Below are 22,947 nucleotides of genomic sequence, written 5' to 3'. Positions count from 1 at the left end.
AGAGAGAGAAGAGACACTCCGCCCACAGCTACCACCAGGCAGTATTGAGGTTTGTTCTACATCAGGTCTTCTGCGGTCTTCTGCTGCTTAATGAATGCCTAATGCAAAGATGAACAGGAACAAAGGCAAACTACCAACAACTCACTATACTTCTATTCTCTTTATCAGCAATTATCCTACCAGCTGTGTTCGAAGTATTTGCCCCTCTTCTATGTGTGTGTATGTAGTAGTTTCTTGAAGAGAAATCAGCTTTCTATAATAAAGAGAAATAGAGTTTAACAAAGAATCGCTCAGGTGTCTTATACTCTTATTAGATAACCCTCACGGTGAATACCTTGATGTCTCCTCTGCTCTGCCTTAGTAAGTTGGTTGTTCTCTCAAGAAGGTGCACAAATATTTAAAATTGCGTAATCTCTTGCCAGTACTTATCCTTGAAGAAGTCGCGCAAAAAAGGAACAAGGTAGGAATGACAGGGGAAGGGAAGAAACAGGTGAAGCGCAGTGCAGGTAAGGATACGACTGGGTAGACTAGTCAAAGTAGAAAGCTCGCTGTAGTTTTACAGTACCAGTTTCGCCTCAAGGGCTTTCTGCTGTGCGAAGTTACAACTGTACCAGCTTCGTGGATTCAGCCGCTCGTTACGAGTCTACAGTCTGCTTCTTAACTTCTGCTGCTTGCAATAATACTGTCGCTGACTTCGCAGTTCCTTGGCTCAGAAGGGAAGACTCTGCTCAGCAATGTTGCGCCTTGACTTTGAAGCCGGAATACTGATATGCTAATGCTCGTGAAGTCGGGATTTCAAATGACGCTTGAATCCTAAATAACTCTGACTGCGTTTCTCTACAAACTAACTATAAACTGCAAAGTTACTATTCTGTGAATATAACAACTCCCGTTCAGGTAAATAAACGCGGAGCTTCAAACTAACGATGTCTCCTCAGACGAACTTCAGTTGAAGTGCGCAGATAGAATCTCGCGCACTTCTGAGATCCACTAGATTGTGTAATGCGCTCTCCAACCATCGTGGCCACGGCGGCGCCCATCTTAGGTGTGTGTGCGAAATCTACCTTACATCATACCAGAGGTTGACTAACTGGGGTTTTACGATCACTCGTGTCCTTAATGATTTATGTAAGTCAGTGTGCTGGACTGATGCAATGGTGTGGTTCCTGACATTGTGCATGTTTAGTAACCAGCTGGTAGGTGTGGGGTTTCCAATCAAGTTTCGAAGCCAGAGTTATGGCAAGGTAGGAAAAAACTTGGGCCTGCTCTAACAAAGCACCATTCATGACCACCCTCCCTCTTACATGCCTGTGCTTATGAAGCACCATAAACTTAGTCTTACTTACATTATTAGTAAGACCATAATCTTTGCAGAATACCTCAAAGCGCACTATGGCCTTCTGAAGGCCTTGCTGAGTCTTGGAAATTAACAAGGTATCATCTGCAAACATTAGCAGAGGGATCGGTTTGCCATCCAGCTTGGGGGCATCGGTTGGATGATTATCAAAATACTGGCTCACCTTGTTAATGTACAGAGAGAAGAGAGTTGGTGCCAGTGAACACCCTTGGCGTACCCCCCTAGAAATAGGAAACCTGTTTGTTACTTTTCCTTGCTTGCCCCAACGGACTTGGGCAAAATTTGCCTTGTGCAGTTTGATTAAGAGAGCCAATACAGCATGCGGCATACCCTGTCCTGCAAAGATACTCCACATCTTAGCGCGCAGGACTAAATCAAAAGCCGACTTAAGGTCAACAAATGCCGCAAAAAGAGTGCCTCCGCTAAGTATAACCACCCGCCAATAAATAAAAACAAATCTAAAAACTTGGTCTACCTCCACCGTCTAATACAGGAACTCAAAAAACAGATAAGACTCTACCACAGAGCGAGGAATTATAACCGCATTTATTGTAAACACACTCGAGTGGAGAGAACGCCCAGCATGGCTTCGCTCAGAGTTCTCTGCCTGGCACAGGTCACACAGATATTTATACATCTATTAGCAGGTACAAAAGGCAAGAGACCTTTGCAAAGTTCCATGTAAGCATGGAACGTTCCTAAGAGCATACCGTTAGTCACATTCATCTGTTATCACAAGGCACATATTGGATACTACAGGATGAGAGCTGAGTACATAATCATACGTTAATTACTATTTGTCTGGTTTACTTACAGACTCGCACAAGGCTATTTGTAGCTGGAAAAACATCATGTTTGGTTGAACTTCTTCAGCACAGACTCGTGTGTCTTGTGACCAGCAAAGGAAAGGGGATGTGAGCAAACAGCACGTAGGAGCAAGAAATGACAGAATGGCTATACAATGTGGGACATAGGTCAAATGTTTAGCTGACCATCACAATGTAGGTTACAGGTTAACAACTCAATGTTATTTGAGACCTCAACTCGTGCAGCTAAACATAATAAATGTTTTTGGCTTTGTATCTCTCCCCAGCAGGGTATCAGCATCTTCTGTATATTTTAGCTGCTCATTTTGTATCTCTAGGTGAAAGTCCAATTCCTATTTAACATTGTAGCTCTGGTTGGACATGTTAAACTATGTTGTGCTGTGTCTGATTTCTAACCTGTTCCAGCTCATGCCTTGACTGCTTGGCCTTCCTACTTCAAGAGTCATTTACTCCAAGGAAGCAGCCTGGTCATTCAGTTAAAGTGCTGTATCATTGGTGTCCCTTCTGAACACTGTGCCTGCCAGTAATACTGCCCCATCACCACTGACTGATCACAGGACCCCAAGAAAGGCCTCTCAGACCCCTGCACCTGACCTCCCCTGTCTGAGAGTACCTAGAGGGAGCGTCCAGGAGAGTGTTTTCAGCTCTTCTGGTCAGCTCTTCCTCCAGCTCCTGCACCTGACAGTTCTCCCTGAGAGTATCCAGATTATTTAAGTGCGGTGCCGCTCCTTCCCTCCAATGGAGGAGCTGCCCGCTGAGAAACTAGTAAGGCAGGCAATAATAAACAATAATAACCATTGCAACAACAATATCAAGGGAGCTAGAGCAAGAATGTGTTCACCAGTAGCACTTTCAAGTATCTTTTGAAAGATGCAGGTGAAGAGTTAACTCGGATGTCAGACGGTGGAGAATTCCAGATTCTTGGGGCAATGCCTGAGAAGGCTCGATTGGTGTTGCTTGAGTCATTTGAAGATTTTCTTCAGCATTTTCAGGGTGTGAAAGCAGTGATGACGTTGACCTGGGCGGACATGTCCAGGCTTTTGTCGATAATGATCCCTAGGTTACTGGTGTGCAAGCTGGGGTTGGGAGTAGATCCTAGGGTGGATGGCCATAAGGTGGAGTCCTGTGGGCAGGTGTTGTTTCCAAAGATCAGCACATCTGTCTTGTCAGTGTTGAGTTTAAAACAGTTGGATTTCATACATGTCATGCAGGCGGTAAGCGTTTTCCTTGTGTTGTGGGTTTTATTCAGAAAGGGGCAGTATTAGTTGCATGTCTCTCGGTGTAGAAGAGGATGGTGATGTATTAGGTATGGATGACATTGGCCAGTGGGGTTATGCAAGTTTTGAAGAGGGTCCGGCTGAGAGATGAAACTTGAGGTGCTCCACAGATGGGATTTCCGGTTTCCAAGGACTATGACGTCAGGTTGACTGTCAGATTTATTTTTGTCAGGAAGGAGCAGATCTATCATAGGCAGGCCCTTGAATGCCGATCTCGTGAAGGTATCCGATGAGGATGAGGTGTAATACCAAGTGCCGCCAAGAGGTCCAATAGGATTTGTGGAAAAGATCTGTACCACCCAAAATCATAACTCCGTCACAACCACCTGAGTAAAATAAAGAGAATGTAATCAACATGCACGGGAGCCTCAGATGGGGGCTCGAATAGCAGAAGTAAAACACCAGCCTTTATAGACACAGACCACAACATTTCATTATAATTTGTCTGCCTACCAGGTCATGTCTAGGCCCTCATGTCCCGGCAGGAGGTGAAGAACCATTTTATGCTCGAATCTTACAGTACATCGATACACAAAAATACGTTGGAAATCACCCTATATGCACGTGACAAGTCCCCTGTATCTAAAGCCAGACAGTTAACTATTACATTTACCCCCAAATGCAGTCACAATGGTCTTCATTAGCTGATGTGGCTGAATACACTTTTGAGGCCTACAGGGCCTGTTGCTAATGCAAGCGGGCAGAAATGTAATAACATGGAAATGTACTCTTTGTGCCAGCCTTGCAATGTGTTGCGTTACAGGCGGCTTACTAAAAGCAAAGTTCTAACTCTTATTTAAGGCTATCACATGATATCAAGCAATTATTATATATGTATATAATTCTCATCATTGAATTATCACAATGTCAAAAAATACAAAATGGATGCCACAATTGTTATATAAAGTTAGCTTCCACATTCCCGCCCTTTTGATAAACAATAATGATGGCATATTCAGGCATATCCATACATTTTAAAAGTTCTATTTTTCTCCGTCTTGCTCACCAATAGATGTTGGGGATATGTGCAGACCTAACAATGCATCACATTAAATTCATATATCAGAAATTTGCCTTTTGAAATATTTGTTCTCTGCGTTATTGCTCTCTTATTTCTTTCTTGCCCTGCCAACTGTCCCCCTGCCCCATATTTATCAATGGCTATTTATTCATTTTGGTACAATATCTCTGTGTCAGACTGGTCCTCTACCTGCCAAGACACCACCACATCTCCCAGCACCTGCGCACACTCCATTGGCTCCCCATCGAGGCTAGAATCACCTTCAAGATTCTCACCCATGCAGACAAGGCCCTCCACGGCACCGGACCAGCATACCTGAACAGCCGACTCAAATTCCACGCACCCCAAAGGACCCTACGATCAGCCCAGTTCTCCTACGCCGTGGTCCCCGCACCAGAAAGACCTGATCGGGAGGCCTCTCCTTCTCCTTCCTCGCGGACAGAGCCTGGAACGCCCTTCCGCTCCACCACAGACAGACATTATCGCTCCCCATCTTCGCGAGAAACCTCAAAACCTGCCTCTTTGACAGACCCCCTCCTTGATGGACTGGAACCTGAACCCCCGGGTCTTGAGACCCTCATGGGTGAGTAGTCGCACTTAACAAACGCCTGATTGATTGATTTAAGCAGTATCTCAGGGCCAGTGCTATGTACAGCACTGTGAGCACAATACACTATAAAGAGCGTAGCCATTATAACGGCAGCAATGGGGGATAATGTTGCTAGTAGCACTCATGGCCATATTCTCTCATTTATTTATTTATTTTATTTTTATTTGAAAAGTTTTATATAGCTCTGGCTAGACCCGGAGGTATAAGAGCTCTTTACATGAGGACAAGCATTGTTTCATAGCATAGTTACAAGTTACAACGTTGCAAGATATTGCTACTGTAGAAACGCCACACAGTTATCTCCTCAAAGACCTTTAAACTCCAATACAAGGGTGTGAAGTAGCGTTCTAATCATAAACCTACACACAACTCGATACAAAGAGGACAGTTTTAGGGGACAGAGGAGGGTGACTTAAAAGAAAACAGGTCTCAACTGAAAATAGATGAAACACCTGTCAGATAATTAATATATCAGAATTTGAGGCGAACAATCATTAATTAGAAATTGGGCTGTACATGTTTTTCCTAGGGAACTTAGAAGGAAAGAAGGTAGGGGGATGGTGCTGGAAATGTTATCCAGCTTTCCACAGAAATTGGAGCCCCAAGTTACTGGTATGTGAAGCAGCACTAATCGCTGACAGATAAGGGATTGTTTAGAAGCAGGGAGAAGAGAAGCATTCCGTTTTGAAAATGTGACTATCGCATCTAAACCGAAAACAATCTTTAAAAAAGCCCTTGTTCAAGAGTAAACCTCACAGTTCGGTGGTTCATAGGCAAGGCATACAAGTTCTGAAAGTTGGGAGGCATTGTTCCAGTCATTGGTACATGTGGGGGAACAGCATTTACAACGCAACTTTTACAACACAGTACCTTTACGACACAACTATGACAACGCAAGTCATTACAACGACTTGCGCTGGGGGGCGCTCTAGGATAAGGAATAGTTTTAATTTACTATCCAACACCTTCCCTACTATCCACGGGGACTGGAGTTGGAATAGTAAATGAAACTATTCACTATCCAGCGCCCCCCCAACGCACGCCGTTGTAACGACTTGCGTTGTAAAAGTTGCATCGTAAAGGCATGCGTTGTAAAAGCATGCGTTGTAACGACATACATCCGTACATGTGGCTAGTGTGCCTTTTTGGAAGAATGTCTTATCTTCTGTTGCACTTTCACTCCTTTCAAAAGTCTGCTGAGGAATAATGCAGAACCTCAGTTATGATACCTGTAAACAGAAAAGTAACCGTTGGTGCCTGTCTTCGAGTAATTCGAGAGGTTAGCAAGCACTTCTATTACTTAGGCACTTTCAATATGAAGAAAACAAAGTGATGAGGAAGGTAAAGATGTCTCGTTGTCACAGCTTGTAGACTGAGGGGTTGGGACGTTGATGTTCCAGATGTATTTTGTTGATGTATCGTTGGGGCCCGCTTACACACTTTTACTTTCTCTGCTGTGTGCAGCACGTGCAACCCTTCAGGATGAGCTCGGATACCTTTATCACTTGGTGCCTTTCATGGGACACGTGTTGTAATGATGTTGTACTTGATGTGATGCAGGGGAAGGCACTGGAGGCTCCTGTGGTGGCAGCGGACTCACTGCTTTATTGGTATGAGAGCCATTGATCCAGGAAGCCAGGCCCTCATACTTGACTGCTGTTGCTGTTGTCAAAGGCCCTTTACCCGATGTTGGAGACAGTGCCGTCTGGTGTGGGCTTTTATCCAAACCCAATGCCCCGGCTGGAGGCCATGGGCTGCTGGTGTCTCTGCTTCAGGAAGGGCGGCCCACAGCACCTGACGATCTTAGTCTTTTGCAGTATTGAAGAAGCAGATCATTAGGTAAGGACAGAGGGACGATAGACTGTTACAAGGCACTCACCTGCGCTCCAGATTGTTTCACCTTGAGGATGACAACTCCCCGGTCCCTCTAAAAATGGCAGGGTGACAACAAGATATATAACTTGTCGTCACTCTGAAAGTCTCCGGGGGGAAAGGGGTTGGGATGACAAGCGAGACAAGAGAAGACGAAGAATCCAGAGGTCTTCGTTATGGGCAGGGATTCGACAGGTTTACCGAATACTGGATATTGGATTCTGGTATATCTCAGGACTTTCAAGGACTTTTGAACCTTCCACTAGATTCCTAATATCAGAATATATAAAAACAACAGAATATGTATAAATCTCTTATCTTTTGTCACTAGTATTTGTCCTGACAATAACTAATATTCAAATCTTACCTAATTACTTCTTAGGCTGTGCACGGGACTACTGAATGCTTTAGACCCTAGATACCAGATCAGCAATCTGCAAATAACAATACATTCATTACCACTCAATTACTGGTTCATTCATTATTATACACAATACTTTACTAGTAGTAATACCTGGGTTCCTCTGTTGAAGTGCCTAGGTACAAGATAGTGAGTCTTCTTGCTTTAGGTAAACAGCATTAATTGTCACCAAATAACAAGACAAAATATTACTTTGACATTAATGCGCCAGTTACATTATTTTGTTAGAGATTGATAATCTTTGCTTACTCCTCAAAATAAAACATTGAGGGCCATATGTATCAAGGAAATTGACTTTGCAAACGCCGAAATTCGCCGAATTTCGGTGTTTGCGAATGCAATTTGGCCTAATGGTATGTATCAAGGAAATCTGCTTGCAAAATAAGGAATCACTACATTTGCGATTCCTTATTTTGCGATTGCATTTAAGGAATCGCAAATTTTGCGATTCCTTAAATGCAATGTAAGAAGCCAAAAAAAGTAGCAAATTGGCCTTAAGGATTCGCAAATTACCACCAACTTCTAGTTGGTGGTAAGTTGCGAATTCCTTGAAAAATGCATATTTATGCATTTTTCAAAGTGCCATGTGACACACATACATGCCCTTAGGGCATGTATGTGCGCCGCATGTGCACCCATGCATATTTCAGGGGTGCAACAGGGTGTCCTTTGGACACCCCTGCACCCTTGAAAATATTCTCAATTTGAGATTAGCAAATTGCGAATCGCAAATTTCCCATTCATTCCTATGGGCCTCCTGGCCCATAGAAATGAATGTGAAAGTATTCCTTAATTGCGAAATCTCAATTAAGGAATATCAAGAAATCGCAAAAAAATTGCAATTTTCTTGATACATAGCAATTAGCGAATCTGAAATAGCGATTTCTTAAAAATCGCTATTACAAAATCGCTAATTGGTACCTTCATACATATGGCCCTGAATCCTTAATTCTCATATGGTTCGACAAAATCTGCTGCCAAGTGGTAAATAATAAATGTTTCTGTCTTTGAGTTCAAATGTCCATCAACACCAAGAAATACGGTAATTCTATCCGTAATGCATCTGAACTCGATCCGTCGCAAATTCTAATAAGTCACTGGTTAAGAGTTCTTCACTCCTTGTAAGGCTGAAGGAATGCTTGCTTTTCATTAGAAGATTATTTAGACTCACTGGTGTCTTTTTAGTCTTTTGAATACCTTGTTTAATTTTGCACTGCCCGTCTTTTTCAGGATTTGCCATAGCTGCCGGGGAACTGGAGGAAGAGGAAACCCGAGCTGAGACATCCGACGAGTCCCAGGAGCCAGGGAGTCCCTGAGGCCAGTCCAGAGAGAGGAGCTGGAGCCAGGTCAGTGTCAGAGCAACGAGGCCAAGCACTCGAGCGTGAATGGGAGCAGTTTAACTCGTTCCACGCTAGTGACGGAACCGCTCCGTCACGCCCCTCGGGTGGGCTGTGCTGGTGACAGAGAGGTTCCGTCACGGCCTGCGCGCCTCTGATTTCGTGCCTGCGCGGCGCGTTCCATTGAGCGGGCGGGCCGTGACGGAGCGGTTCCGTCACAAGCGCAGCCCACCCGAGGGCCGTGACGGAGCGGTTCCGTCACAAGCGTGGGACCGCCGCGCGCCCCCCCCCGCACTCTAGCGCTGCGGCGGAATAGCCGTCGCGGCGAAAGGGTTAAATACCCTCTCATTCATGATGACAGGTTGTTTGCATACACGCGTCTGCTGCTTGACGGTTGACGCATGTAGGCAGCTCATGCATTTGCATTTTCTACCAAGTGTTCAGAAGTCCAATGCTAAACGTGTATCCTGCTACTGAATATTCATGAGGCACATGTCTATTCAGTATTTGAATACACGTTATTTGCACAGTTGGGGCTTTGTACCATGTCCTGAAAACTTTTGTCAAGCACCTTTTTTAAAACATGATGAATTTACAGTTTTTATGTATGCACATCGATATCTGGGCACATTATATTCAAGAAATGCTATACAACAATAACCAGGCACATTAAAAAGGATTGGTGAAACATACACTGTGCCACATTAGCATGGGAAATGCGGCGCAAGGCTGACATGAGAGAGCATACTCACAACATAGACATGTGGCCTGGAATGTTCTTTGGCCATGCAAACACTATTTCATGAGGGCTGAGCTTTGTCACTCTGTCTGAGGTGCTCCTCATTGGCAACCGAGCAAGTGGTAGTGCATCAATCCAAGTCAGTTCAGTGGATGCACAAATCTTCCCTATCTTATTTTGCAACACTCCGTTCTTTCTCTCATGACCCGCCCTTTGTGTAATATACTTTGGGTCATAGTACATGTCATCATCCTTTATCTTGATCTCATGACCCGCCCTTTGTGTAATATACTTTGGGTCACAGTACATGTCATCATCCTTTATCTTGATCTCATGACCCGCCCTTTGTGTAATATACTTTGGGTCATAGTGCATATCATCATCCTTTATCTTGATCTCATGAGCCGCCCTTTGTGTAATATACTTTGGGTCATAGTGCATATCGTCATCCTTTATCTTGAGCTCATGAGCCGCCCTTTGTGTAATATACTTTGGGTCATAGTACATATCGTCATCATCCTTTATCTTGATCTCATGACCCGCCCTTTGTGTAATATACTTTGGGTCACAGTACATGTCATCATCCTTTATCTTGATCTCATGACCCGCCCTTTGTGTAATATACTTTGGGTCATAGTGCATATCATCATCCTTTATCTTGATCTCATGAGCCACCCTCTGTGTAATATACTTTGGGTCATAGTACATACCATCATCCTTTATCTTGATCTCATGACCCGCCCTTTGTGTAATATACTTTGGGTCATAGTACATACCATCATCCTTTATCTTGAGCTCATGACCCGCCCTTTGTGTAATATACTTTGGGTCATAGTACATATCATCATCATCCTTTATCTTGATCTCATGAGCCGCCCTTTGTGTAATATACTTTGGGTCATAGTACATACCATCATCCTTTATCTTGATCTCATGACCCGCCCTTTGTGTAATATACTTTGGGTCATAGTACATATCATCATCCTTTATCTTGATCTCATGACCCGCCCTTTGTGTAATATACTTTGGGTCATAGTGCATATCATCATCATTCTTTATCTTGAGCTCATGACCCGCCATTTGTGTAATATACTTTGGGTCATAGTACATGTCATCATCCTTTATCTTGATCTCATGAGACGCCCTTTGTGTAATATACTTTGGGTCATAGTGCATATCATCATCCTTTATCTTGATCTCATGAGACGCCCTTTGTGTAATATACTTTGGGTCATAGTACATACCATCATCCTTTATCTTGATCTCATGACCCGCCCTTTGTGTAATATACTTTGGGTCATAGTACATATCATCATCCTTTATCTTGATCTCATGACCCGCCCTTTGTGTAATATACTTTGGGTCATAGTACATACCGTCATCCTTTATCTTGATCTCATGAGCCGCCCTTTGTGTAATATACTTTGGGTCATAGTACATACCGTCATCCTTTATCTTGATCTCATGAGCCGCCCTTTGTGTAATATACTTTGGGTCATAGTACATATCGTCATCCTTTATCTTGATCTCATGAGCCGCCCTTTGTGTAATATACTTTGGGTCATAGTACATATCGTCATCCTTTATCTTGATCTCATGAGCCGCCCTTTGTGTAATATACTTTGGGTCATAGTATATATCGTCATCCTTTATCTTGATCTCATGAGCCGCCCTTTGTGTAATATACTTTGGGTCATAGTACATATCGTCATCCTTTATCTTGATCTCATGAGCCGCCCTTTGTGTAATACACTTTGGGTCATAGTATATATCGTCATCCTTTATCTTGATCTCATGACCCGCCCTTTGTGTAATATACTTGGGTCATAGTACATATCATCATCATCCTTTATCTTGATCTCTTGAGCCGCCCTTTGTGTAATATACTTTGGGTCATAGTACATATCATCATCCTTTATGGATGTGGGGATCAAAGATAATGCCTGGGCTTGGTTTAAATCTTTTTTGGAGAATAGATCCTTCAGGGTCTTTGATGGCGATTCCATGTCCTCCAGCAGACCCCTAAAGTGTGGTGTTCCTCAGGGCTCCTCCCTAAGCCCTGCGCTTTTTAATCTGTACATGAGACCCCTGGCCGATGTCGTCCGCCCATTTGGAGTTAAGATCATCTCCTATGCGGACGACACGCAGCTGGTGGTCTCACTGGCACAGGAGGCAAATCGAACTTCGCCAGGCGGGCTTAGAGAATGCCTTGAGGAGGTGAGGAACTGGATGTCGTCATCATCCCTGAAGCTGAACGGGGACAAAACAGAGCTGATGCTCCTAGGCCCATCAGATCTGTCCCTTTCTCCCTCTCTGTGGCCCCCATGTCTAGGCCCTCCCCCAACCCCTAAAAACAATATCAAAAGCCTCGGAGTGTGGCTGGACAATTCGCTATCTTTCAATGTCCAAGCCACAAAACTTTCAGCCACCTGTTTTGGCATCATGAGGGTGCTAAATAAAATATTTCCCCTCCTTCCCATGGAAGCCAAACAGGTAGCTATTCAAGGTCTTATTCAATCACGCCTTGATTTTAATAATGCACTCTATCTCGGCGCACCAGAATACACCCTACGCAGGTTGCAGATTGTACAGAACTGCACAGCACGCCTGTTGCTCAAAATTCCCCGCAGACACTCAGTGAGGGCCGGACTGATTAGCCTGCATTGGCTCCCGATCCGGCAGAGAGTTCTGTTCAAGACACTATGTATAGCCCACCAAGCCTTCTGGGACACAGGACCCAGCATCATTCGCGACCTGGTTACCCATTGCACCCCAAACCGAAGTCTTCGCTCTAGCCAGACCTTCTCGGCAGTGGTGCCAAGAATAAAAAGATCCAGATCTGGCGGAAGGACATTTACATACAATGCGTCCAAGACCTGGAACACCCTGCCACTCCATCTTAGAGCGAACCCTAACCTCACTGAATTCCGCAAGCAATTAAAGACCTTTTTGTTTGCATCTGTTTACTAACTGCCTGCCTTCCCCCCCATGCCTTCAGTAGGCTCTGGTTATCTTAGCGCTTGGACGCCTCCGGGCAACAATTCGCGCTCTACAAATCGGCAAGTTTACAAGTTTACAAGTTTATCTTGATCTCATGACCTGCCCTTTGTGTAATATACTTTGGGTCTTAGTACATATCATCATCATCCTTTATCTTGAGCTCATGAGCCGCCCTTTGTGTAATATACTTTGGGTCATAGTACATACCATCATCCTTTATCTTGATCTCATGACCCGCCCTTTGTGTAATATACTTTGTGTCATAGTACATATCATCCTTTATCTTGATCTCATGACCCGCCCTTTGTGTAATATACTTTGTGTCATAGTACATATCATCCTTTATCTTGAGCTCATGAGCCGCCCTTTGTGTAATATACTTTGTGTCATAGTACATATCATCCTTTATCTTGATCTCATGACCCGCCCTTTGTGTAATATACTTTGGGTCATAGTACATACCGCCATCCTTTATCTTGATCTCATGAGCCGCCCTTTGTGTAATATACTTTGGGTCATAGTACATATCATCATCATCCTTTATCTTGATCTCATGCCCCGCCCTTTGTGTAATATACTTTGGGTCATAGTACATATCGTCATCCTTTATCTTGATCTCATGACCCGCCCTTTGTGTAATATACTTTGGGTCATAGTATATATCGTCATCCTTTATCTTGATCTCATGACCCGCCCTTTGTGTAATAGACTTTGGGTCATAGTACATTTCATCATCCTTTATCTTGAGCTCATGAGCCGCCCTTTGTGTAATATACTTTGGGTCATAGTACATGTCATCATCCTTTATCTTGATCTCATGAGCCGCCCTTTGTGTAATATACTTTGGGTCATAGTGCATATCGTCATCCTTTATCTTGAGCTCATGACCCGCCCTTTGTGTAATATACTTTGGGTCATAGTATATATCGTCATCCTTTATCTTGATCTCATGAGCCGCCCTTTGTGTAATATACTTTGGGTCATAGTGCATATCATCATCATCCTTTATCTTGAGCTCATGACCCGCCATTTGTGTAATATACTTTGGGTCATAGTACATATCATCATCCTTTATCTTGATCTCATGACCCGCCCTTTGTGTAATATACTTTGGGTCATAGTACATATCGTCATCCTTTATCTTGATCTCATGAGCCGCCCTTTGTGTAATATACTTTGGGTCATAGTACATTTCATCATCCTTTATCTTGAGCTCATGAGCCGCCCTTTGTGTAATATACTTTGGGTCATAGTACATGTCATCATCCTTTATCTTGAGCTCATGAGCCGCCCTTTGTGTAATATACTTTGGGTCACAGTACATACCGTCATCCTTTATCTTGAGCTCATGACCCGCCCTTTGTGTAATATACTTTGGGTCATAGTACATATCGTCATCCTTTATCTTGAGCTCATGACCCGCCCTTTGTGTAATATACTTTGGGTCATAGTACATATCATCATCATCCTTTATCTTGATCTCATGACCCGCCCTTTGTGTAATATACTTTGGGTCATAGTACATGTCATCATCCTTTATCTTGATCTCATGACCCGCCCTTTGTGTAATATACTTTGGGTCATAGTACATATCATCATCATCCTTTATCTTGATCTCATGACCCGCCCTTTGTGTAATATACTTTGGGTCATAGTACATGTCATCATCCTTTATCTTGATCTCATGACCCGCCCTTTGTGTAATATACTTTGGGTCATAGTACATATCATCATCCTTTATCTTGATCTCATGACCCGCCCTTTGTGTAATATACTTTGGGTCATAGTACATTTCATCATCCTTTATCTTGAGCTCATGAGCCGCCCTTTGTATAATATACTTTGGGTCATAGTACATGTCATCATCCTTTATCTTGATCTCATGAGCCGCCCTTTGTGTAATATACTTTGTGTCATAGTGCATATCATCATCATCCTTTATCTTGATCTCATGACCCGCCCTGTGTGTAATATACTTTGGGTCATAGTACATATCATCATCATCCTTTATCTTGATCTCATGACCCACCCTTTGTGTAATATACTTTGGGTCATAGTACATATCATCATCATCCTTTATCTTGATCTCATGAGCCACCCTTTGTGTAATATACTTTGGGTCATAGTACATGTCATCATCCTTTATCTTGATCTCATGACCCGCCCTTTGTGTAATATACTTTGGGTCATAGTACATATCATCATCCTTTATCTTGATCTCATGACCCGCCCTTTGTGTAATATACTTTGGGTCATAGTACATTTCATCATCCTTTATCTTGAGCTCATGAGCCGCCCTTTGTGTAATATACTTTGGGTCATAGTACATGTCATCATCCTTTATCTTGATCTCATGAGCCGCCCTTTGTGTAATATACTTTGTGTCATAGTACATATCATCCTTTATCTTGAGCTCATGAGCCGCCCTTTGTGTAATATACTTTGGGTCATAGTACATATCGTCATCCTTTATCTTGATCTCATGAGCCGCCCTTTGTGTAATATACTTTGGGTCATAGTACATATCATCATCATCCTTTATCTTGATCTCATGACCCGCCCTTTGTGTAATATACTTTGGGTCATATTACATTTCATCATCCTTTATCTTGAGCTCATGAGCCGCCCTTTGTATAATATACTTTGGGTCATAGTACATGTCATCATCCTTTATCTTGATCTCATGAGCCGCCCTTTGTGTAATATACTTTGTGTCATAGTGCATATCATCATCATCCTTTATCTTGATCTCATGACCCGCCCTTTGTGTAATATACTTTGGGTCATAGTACATATCAACATCATCCTTTATCTTGATCTCATGACCCGCCCTTTGTGTAATATACTTTGGGTCATAGTACATATCATCATCATCCTTTATCTTGATCTCATGAGCCGCCCTTTGTGTAATATACTTTGGGTCATAGTACATGTCATCATCCTTTATCTTGATCTCATGACCCGCCCTTTGTGTAATATACTTTGGGTCATAGTACATATCATCATCCTTTATCTTGATCTCATGACCCGCCCTTTGTGTAATATACTTTGGGTCATAGTACATTTCATCATCCTTTATCTTGAGCTCATGAGCCGCCCTTTGTGTAATATACTTTGGGTCATAGTACATGTCATCATCGTTTATCTTGATCTCATGAGCCGCCCTTTGTGTAATATACTTTGTGTCATAGTGCATATCATCATCATCCTTTATCTTGATCTCATGACCCGCCCTTTGTGTAATATACTTTGGGTCATAGTACATATCATCATCATCCTTTATCTTGAGCTCATGACCCGCCATTTGTGTAATATACTTTGGGTCATAGTACATATCATCATCCTTTATCTTGATCTCATGACCCGCCCTTTGTATAATATACTTTGGGTCATAGTACATATCGTCATCCTTTATCTTGATCTCATGAGCCGCCCTTTGTGTAATATACTTTGGGTCATAGTACATTTCATCATCCTTTATCTTGAGCTCATGAGCCGCCCTTTGTATAATATACTTTGGGTCATAGTACATGTCATAATCCTTTATCTTGATCTCATGACCCGCCCGTTGTGTAATATACTTTGGGTCATAGTACATATCATCATCATCCTTTATCTTGATCTCATGACCCGCCCTTTGTGTAATATACTTTGGGTCATAGTACATATCATCATCCTTTATCTTGATCTCATGAGACGCCCTTTGTGTAATATACTTTAGGTCATAGTACATATCATCATCATCCTTTATCTTGATCTCATGAGCCGCCTTTTGTGTAATATACTTTGGGTCATAGTGCATATCATCATCATCCTTTATCTTCATCTCATGACCCGCCCTTTGTGTAATATACTTTGGGTCATAGTACATATCGTCATCCTTTATTTTGATCTCATGAGCCGCCCTTTGTGTAATATACTTTGGGTCATAGTACATTTCATCATCCTTTATCTTGATCTCATGAGCCGCCCTTTGTGTAATATACTTTGGGTCATAGTGCATATCATCATCCTTTATCTTGAGCTCATGACCCGCCCTTTGTGTAATATACTTTGGGTCATAGTGCATATCATCATCATCCTTTATCTTGATCTCATGACCCGCCCTTTGTGTAATATATTTTGTGTCATAGTACATTTCGTCATCCTTTATCTTGATCTCATGACCCGCCCTTTGTGTAATATACTTTGTGTCATAGTACATATCATCCTTTATCTTGATATCATGACCCGCCCTTTGTGTAATATACTTTGGGTCATAGTACATATCGTCATCCTTTATCTTGATCTCATGACCCGCCCTTTGTGTAATATACTTTGTGTCACAGTACATATCATCATCCTTTATCTTGATCTCATGACATCCTGTTGAGTAGAAGCAATTTGAACCATCGTGTTCTCACAATCAGTTAATGCTATTCCTTTTTTACTTCTGCATCAATCAAGGCTTTACCTCGTGATACCTAGTCCTTGGAGGAGGTGTGTGCAGCACATACTACAATTGCAACTCTCTTTGGTAGCAACAGGGCTTGCAATAGCTGTGCTATTAATGCTGCATGCTGTATTTGTTGTCCGGCTGAGGTAAGGAATCCCCTCATAGCCCACAGTGGGCCAAGATCAGGGGCCACTCCAAAAACATATTGGCTGTCCGTGTAAATGTCCACTATTCATCCTTCATGTTGTTAATCTCGTCCCCTTCCAGTACGTTTGTAGCCGTGCCCACTGTGTAATTATTTTGCAGTGAGCCTGTGTCATTGCTGATGCATGAACCAAGAACAACTAGATCTCCATTGGGGACAGGTGTCTCTTAAATCATGTCGAACATTTGCATACTTATCTTTGGCTAGCACACATGAACTATTCTTTACCAAACACTCCCTGTCTATGACCCATTGCTAGGTGGGAAATCAGTAGTGGTGCAATGTGTGGGCAAATTGCCAGAATTATGGAACACATTTGCACCAGCGGAGCTTTCCAACCAGATATGAGAGGGTGAAAAGGTTTATCATTAAGCACATGCATGCAAACATTTCAAAAACAGGAAGCACTTTCACTATCGGGGTGGTGCTTTTTAATTAAGTAGCTATTTGCGCAATATAATGCAATCTTTTGTTCTTTAAAACAGCAAATGTCTCCTGTTGTAAATCACGCTGGGAGATTGGGGTGGGGAACCTGTGGAAGCCATCAATCTGGCCCTTACAATGTCCATTGACAAGAGACGTACCATGAAACAAGACCAGACATAAATCAGACACGTACCAGGAACAAACATCTTTTCACCGACGTTCTTGCATCTGAAAATGAAAATGTTAGGAAACAAACCGTTGCACCAAAACTTATTAAAATGTATATACACAAAACAACACCTCTTCGTTAAGTATTTGCACTCCTTTCCATTCTGCGCTGCGAAGAATAATTTTTTTTTTAACTAGTTCAGGTCATACTCACAGAAAACTGTTGTAGTGTATGGTTTGGTCTTGGCGCAATTCCCAGAGCCTGTGGCCAGCCAGGATTGTTATTTCAAAGCCAGTCCAAAAGACTTTTCTTTAACCCTTCAATATATCATAATATCAAAGGCCTTGCTGGGCAGAACATTTCTCAGTAAATATTGTTTTTCACCCTTTTTACTCTACAAAATTATCAGGGGTGCGAAGTGTCTCAGGAGAGGTCAGGTCTCCTCAAGCGGTTTGAAACACACTTCCCAGTGTATTTTCGTGCCTTTCATGCTTGAAATGAGATGTGGCCAGCTCCAAGCGCGTTAATTGAGAGACTATAACTGCTGTTTTTAAATCTAGTGGTCCTGGAACAATGGGCGCAGTTAGTGTGCATTCCACTCCACCTATTTGTCTCCCTTCCTGTCTCATTAGTTCTTTGTACCCTCTTCTTTGTTCTTCTCGTAATTTCGGAAAGTCTTTGGTAAAGGACATGAGATCTGCTCTGAACCATGGGACGTGAACATATGCCACTTTATTTTCTTTCTCCCCATGTGGAGGGGGCACATTTCACAGGGGCATTGTCAACGCGGGTGTTGTTGGCACTTGGAAAGGAATCTGTGAAAGTAAATTTAGCTACATCCCAACTATTATCTGGCGAGAGGGGGGGCTGTTCTTGTATTCCGGCTTTTCTTAGGGCCGTGGCTTGCAGCTCATACGCACCGTGGGCCTCAGTACCGTTGCCCATTAATTCTGCACGTGCTAGCGAGAGCACGGTATCCTGGTATGATCTGGAGTTAGTGGCTCTTTTTCTGTGCATAATTTTAACTGCAAATCTATGTCAATGTCACATCGGGTATATAGCGGATCTAAATAGGGACCAGAAAAACGCGTAAGAAAGAAATGGCACAAATTCAAGCGAGCCGAAGTCTCTCATACGTTGTGAAAAGAACACTAAACAAAATCAAGAGACAAGTAAAAAAAATACCTATATATGAGATAAACAAAGGCATATAGATCGGATCTTAAATACAGGCTATTAAGGATAAATATGAGTAAAGATGGAACCGGGTAGTCCCAATTGGATCTGAGGGGGAAACGCCTCGAAGATAAACTACAATAGAAGCATACCCAAAAAGAGGGGAAGAACAAGGATAAAGCATGATGGAAAATTCTGTGCTGGTGTACAGAAAACAAAAATGTCCCATAACTGTATAGCCCATATAAGTTATTGAGATGAAATAAAAGGAAATGGAACATGTCTTACCATGGATCGTCGGCAGACAAAGTTAGGCGAATCCTGAAAATGCATCCTAAGACATGAATGAGTGTCAGTGTAGGTATCCGTCTCCCTTTCAGGCTTTCACCAGCAGGTTACTTACATTTCTATTGCGTCTTAAGGCAAACGTAGGTCGTGTCAATTTGGTATCTTCACTGCTGATGCTGAGAAGGTGCCATTGGGAGATGATAGTTTGCCTGATCTTATGGTCAAATTTGGAGTGTCGGGTGACACATACCAGTTTGTCTTCCGTCTGTCTCTGTTCGGCTCAAACACGCTTTCTCTATCAAAGTGTCTGGCCCTTTTAAAGGCATCTCAGACTATATTCTTAGGATAACCTCTCTCAAGACGTTTAGCACTAAGGTTTATCGCGTTCACCCACAAACTTTTCAATATAACCATTAAGGGTGTTGGTCTTTCTCCTGGCTGCTTTGGCCATCAAGCTCCCCACTTTCGAATCAAGCTTCTATTTGGACATCATCCTTTAGAATGTGGCACCCCTCATGGAAATACTATAATGACTCACTCCATTTTAGTCTATATTGGGCTGCTTAAAATACGGTAGAAACTGAGTTTTAAATATACCAAAGGAAGAAAAATAAACTAACAGAAGAATGCTTACCCCCCCAGGCCCACCCCCGAGTGGTCAGTATTAGAGGGGTGGGCAAGCCTCACTTGGCCGCAGATGGGGCAGCCCGTGCTGCAACAGTCTCCTTGCGCTTTAGCAGGTCGGGAGGCAAACCCCTCCTCCTCCTCCCATTGTAACATGAGAGCGGGGGGGGCGAGTCCCCCCCAAACAGGCACCAACAACAGACCTAGCATGTCCTTTTAGAAGACCCCTCACTCACCAACCTAGTTGGTGACATGCTTCATCATTGGGGTCCCACCCCGCAGGCCGAGTGCCAGCAGGGTGTGCTTCGACACCTGACTACAGTGGAGCGGGTAATTTTTTTTTTTATATGTGCAGTGTTATATAAGGTGAAAAATGATTTAAAAAGGGGCCAATGCTACTCACTTCAAGACTTTATTCCTGAGTGATTGGGCACCCTACAGGCAAACTGTGACACCTATGTGTAATTAGGTAGACTCCAGTGTTCAAGACGTGTAGTGTTTTAAAATAGCGACGTGTGCTATGTGTTTTAAAATAAAGGTCTACATGTTTCAACCATCTTGTAAATGTGGGTTTTCGTCAGGACCAATGTGTGTGACCTGGGTGGTACACACACGCTAAGGTGCGCCCTGTTCAAGATCACGAAAACTGGAACCACAAACTTGTGTCCCTTTACAAAAAACGAGCTGTCTTCTCCCCGTTCTGGAAGAAAAAAACCTGTGTAAAAAATGTGGGAAAAGGGGTTGGGATCACATAGACAGTAGACAAACCTTATTTGTACATAAAACATATATAAAGTGCTCCCACTGGCAGTGTCCGGGAAACTAAATCTGTGTCATAAGTGCCAGTCGTCATTATGGTGGCGTGACAAGACTCAATAGCGTTATTCTTGGAGCCGTCTAGGTGGTGCTCAGAAAGAACCATGCACCTGTAGTAGGCCCCCTGAGGGTTCGTTGACCCCTCGTCTGGTGTTAAAAACAGGGTTTTAGAATAAGCGGGAGATCGCCTCAGCGGGTGCTCTTTGAAGTCGTGGTGACAACGAATGCCCGTGATGACTGTAATGATATAAAAAGCACACGTGTCTCACAAACACACAGGACTCGCCACATCATTCAATCCTAAGGATCGGATTACACATTGTTAATGTCAAATGTAGCGTTCGGTACCTAGGTACCTTTAAAACTAGCAATGCCTTACTCAGAAAGCAGCGATTATCCGCTTCATGTGCGTCCGTGTTCCAAGAGCTGTGTGCTCACGTAACCTGTTAGGTAAAAAAAGGGTATGAACACGGAAAAAGTCCTGGAGCGTATCAGCAAATTTCGAAATATGGGACTTACTTGTGGCTTCTGCTCTGTACTCAGGTAACCTACTTGGTTCCTATCTTGGTATGCCCCGTTGTAGTAACCAGCCGCCCTTGCCCGCGCCGGTAATATACTGAAGCTCCTCGCTTCCTGGAGTGGGCGTGGTTAGGCTTTAGAATTGGGAGAATCGGACTGTTACAAACATTAAATGGAACTTCAACCACCCCCGCTTCAATGAGATCTTGTACAATTCGTGTAAGTGCTTCCTCACCTTCCTGTGAAATTCTATACTGAGGCAAACGTGGCAACACGGCTCCCTCCTTTACACTAATATGCACCGGAGGAATAACCATCTGACCCACATCAGTATCTGAAGTAGCCCACAAAGTTGTAGGTAGGGAGGCTAATGCAGTATCCTCTTTAATAATGCAAACTCTGTCTGTCACTGAATGATTATCGTTTAATATCACGCGTACTCCTCCAAAGTCAAAAGTCAAAAAAGTTTATTTTTGTTACGGTACTCTTTTGAGGACCACAAAATAAAATATATACTTTATACATTTTCATTTAATACATTTTCAATGAAATTTTCAAAAACTTAAAAATTCTATAACAGACATATTCATTTGGGGGGTTTTTGCATATTGATAAAAAGTCCTTTGAGTTTACAATCCTACAGGACCGATAAATGGGCGTAAGACATGTTAACCTTGCGTTTACTATTTCTGCGTTTGGACATATAAAAAGAAGATGTTCCAAATTCTGATTGCCCCCTTGACAAAGAGTGCAAAGAGCTGAACTGTCTGATCTCCAGGAAGAAGTAAAAGTTAATACAGGAAGTATTCCCAGGCGCAGCGTCATAATTGCACGCCTTACACCGTGTATAAGAGTATAATCTAGATAAGACTGATTTTGCTTATATTCCTGGGAGTCTGCATAGTTCTTATACGAGGATAGTCTATCACAATGTAAGTGGTCAATCTCGTAACTCAGTTTGGGGGTGAAGTTTTTTAGAAAAAGTTTGAGTTGTGCTGGAGACCACATAGACAAATTTTCCACACTAACTTTTGCGAGCTGAAAGGCCTCTCGCATATTTTTGGAAAAAGTGAGAAGGGTAGAACCGATGTTGAATGTCTCGACTTTTAGTAAACTTCGTAGAGTGCCTTCTTTTGAATGGAGAAGGTTATAGGCCCACCTTATGATACTAGCTACGGCTGTGGCATAGGCACTCGTGATGGTACATTCCAGTCTCAACGCCTGTACTGGAGTAGATGTAGAGATTTTCAGTAAACTTTTTAATATTTTACCTTCAATTGAGTCCATATAGGACCATTGTTTAAAAGGAATGTATTCCGAAGCATAAGACAGGACCGGTGGAATCTTGGCTCGGTAGACTTGTATTAGTGCAGAGAAATGCCTATGTCCAGTGGCAGAATATAGGCGAGACAAAGCCCCAGCATGTAGGTCACTTTTCCTTTTTAGGTGATTAATTTGACTGTTCTTACTCATATTTTGTGAGAAGATTCTGCCCAGATATGTATATTACTTTACCTGCTCTAGCTTCTCACCTCCCAACTTCCATTCGTATCTCACCCTTTTCTTCTGTTTTGCAAAGGCAACCACTTTGGTTTTATTTATATTTGGAATTAGAAATTTTTTCCTAGAATACTGGTGTAAAATGTCTAGAAGATTTTGAAGTCCAAAGGGAGTTAAGTCAAACATGACTATGTCGTCCGCGTACAGCAGGGAGTGAATATACTCAGTGGCTATCTTTGGCGGAGTACTTAGCCCTTGTTGTAGTTGGGATGGTAAGTCACTTAAATACAAAGAAAATAAAATTGGAGCCAAGAGGCACCCTTGTTTT

The sequence above is a fragment of the Lissotriton helveticus genome, assembly GCF_964261635.1.
Source record: "Lissotriton helveticus chromosome 1_1 unlocalized genomic scaffold, aLisHel1.1 SUPER_1_unloc_53, whole genome shotgun sequence".
Classification (NCBI taxonomy): domain Eukaryota; kingdom Metazoa; phylum Chordata; class Amphibia; order Caudata; family Salamandridae; genus Lissotriton; species Lissotriton helveticus.
The sequence above is the reverse complement of the archived record's forward strand: the minus strand, read 5'-3'. Positions refer to the sequence as shown.